The sequence below is a fragment of the Clupea harengus genome, chromosome 18, assembly GCF_900700415.2.
Source record: "Clupea harengus chromosome 18, Ch_v2.0.2, whole genome shotgun sequence".
Lineage (NCBI taxonomy): Eukaryota > Metazoa > Chordata > Actinopteri > Clupeiformes > Clupeidae > Clupea > Clupea harengus.
Window position 1 is genome coordinate 14,625,465 of NC_045169.1, and position 2,500 is coordinate 14,627,964.

Consider the following 2,500-nt stretch of genomic DNA (forward strand, 5'->3'; position numbering starts at 1 on the left):
ATATGCATTGGAAAGTATACACACACACACACACACAAACCCTCATCACACACACGTACATGCACAAACACACGCACAAACACACACAAATCCTCATCTCACACACACACACACACACATACACACAAACCCTCATCACACACACACACCAGCACACACACACACACACACACACATGCGCACACACAAACCCTCGTCACACACACACACACACACACACACACACACACACACACACACACACAGGGACTTGGCTATACTGTATACATCAGCGGGGATCAAAGGAGAGAAGAATGCCACTCACTGGAGCTTGAGTTTTATGTGGCCAGGTGGGGGGTTTGATGTTTGTGTACGTGTGTGTGTGTGTGTGTGTGTGTGTGTGTACGTTTGTGTGTGTGTGTGTGTATGTGTGTACGTGTGTGTGTGCATGCACGTGTGCATTTGCGTGTGCATGCAGGTGTGTGTGTACGTGTGTGTGTGTGTGTGTGTGTGTGTGTGTGTGTGTGCATACACGTGTGCATTTGCGTGTGTGTGTGTGTCTGTGTGTGTGTGTGTGTACATGTGTGCTTGTCTGTGTGCATGCATGTGTGCATGTAGGTGTGTGTTTAGTATGTGTGTGTCCTTCTGTGTGTTACTGGTTATTGTAAGAGACAGAGAGTGTGTGTGTGTTACATGAACGCTTATAGGAATAACAGCAGCTGTGTATAATCAACCTCCCTCTCTCCCCAAGGTTTAATCTCAAGGTCTAGTGTACATTTTGAGGGGAATTGTTCTGGCAACTTTAAAATGGTGACTTGAAGCCCCACACCAGCATTCAGAGTTAGCTGTTTCTCTTCTCTGCTGTCAGTTGGCCACTGTCTCTCTGATTTCTATGACAATTGTCCCTTGTGATGCTCCATAGCTGAGCCTCGATGATAATTGGGCTTATGGATGATAATTGGGCTTATGGAGTTAGTGAAATAAAATCACATGTGTGGTGGAAGAGGAAGAGCTCTGAATGATTCGCTTAGAGATGTTTGTCGAATGTGAGGCTTGAGGATCCTTATCTTGTGTGTGTGTGTGTGTGTGTGTCTGTGTGTGTGTGTGTGTTTTGATAATGCACTGGGCCATCTTAATTCATCAGCTGCGTAAGACTGGACTGTGCTTCATCACACAAAGCTGCTCACTTTAGGGGTGTGTGTGTGTGTGTGTGTGTGTGTATGTTTGTGTGTGTGTGTGTGTGTTTGTGTGTGTGTGCAGGGAAAGACTAATCCTGTTTGAGAGTTTTATCGCCACCCCTGCAGACTGGGGAGAGAGGAGGGGATGGAGAGAAAGAGAAAGACATTGATAGATAGATAGTGAGAGAAGGAGGGGGGGGTGAGAGAGAGGAGGAAAATGAGAGAACGAGAAACCGATTGATACATGAGAAGAGATGGAGGGAGACAGGAGGGGATGTAGAGAAAAAGAGAGAAATGGATAGATACAGAGAGAGAGAGGGAGAGAGAGAAAGAGAAAGGGATAAATACAGAGAGAGAGGTGGAGTGACGGAGAGAGGTAGAGAGAGAGAGAGAGAGAGAGAAATACAGAGAGAGATAAAGAGAAATGTATAGATACAGAGAGAGCGAGGGGGTAAGAGAGAAAGAGAGAAGATACAGAGAGAGCGAGGGGGTAAGAGAGAAAGAGAGAAGGTGTGAGAAACCGATGCATACAGAGGGAGGATGAGATAAAAAGGAAGAGAGACGAAGAGAGTGAGTAGGAGTTGGAGGGATAGAGACTGGATGCAGGTGTGAAAGAGAGAAAGAAAGAGAGAGAGAAAGAGAGAGAGGGGGAGACGGAGAGAGAGGAAGAAAGGGAAAGCAGTAGTGCTGGATGAGACGGAGAGGAGAGAGGGGTGGGGGGAGAGAGGGGAGAGAGAATGAATTAATTAATATGTGGTCACTGTCTGGCAGGGGAAGTAGAGACAGAGGTGCACTTTCTTCTACACTGCAATAAGTACTCTCCTCAAAGAAATCACTACCTCGACACATTTAATTAAATTGAATTTTATTCCACATTTCAAAACATTGGAACAGCAGGAAAAGCTTGCCATCGTTTTGGAGAAGATATCGGCACCTGCCATCCCCTAATCAGTACCGTGCAATCCCCACCCAACAACCCTATCCTCAGTCCCTCATCTGTCAGATACCCCCCACCCCCCACCCCAACAACCCTATCCTCAGTCCCTCATCTGTCAGATACCCCCCACCCCCCACCCCAACAACCCTATCCTCAGCCCCTCATCTGTCAGATACCCCACACCCCAACAACCCTATCCTCAGTCCCTCATCTGTCAGATCCCCCCCACCCCAACAACCCTATCCTCAGTCCCTCATCTGTCAGATACCCCCCACCCAACAACCCTATCCTCAGTCCCTCATCTGTCTGGTCATACCATCTCTTCTGTTCATTTATTTTGCTTTTTATGTGTGTATGTACCTAAACACTAGTATATGCAAATGTGTATGTGTGTGTGTGTGTGTGT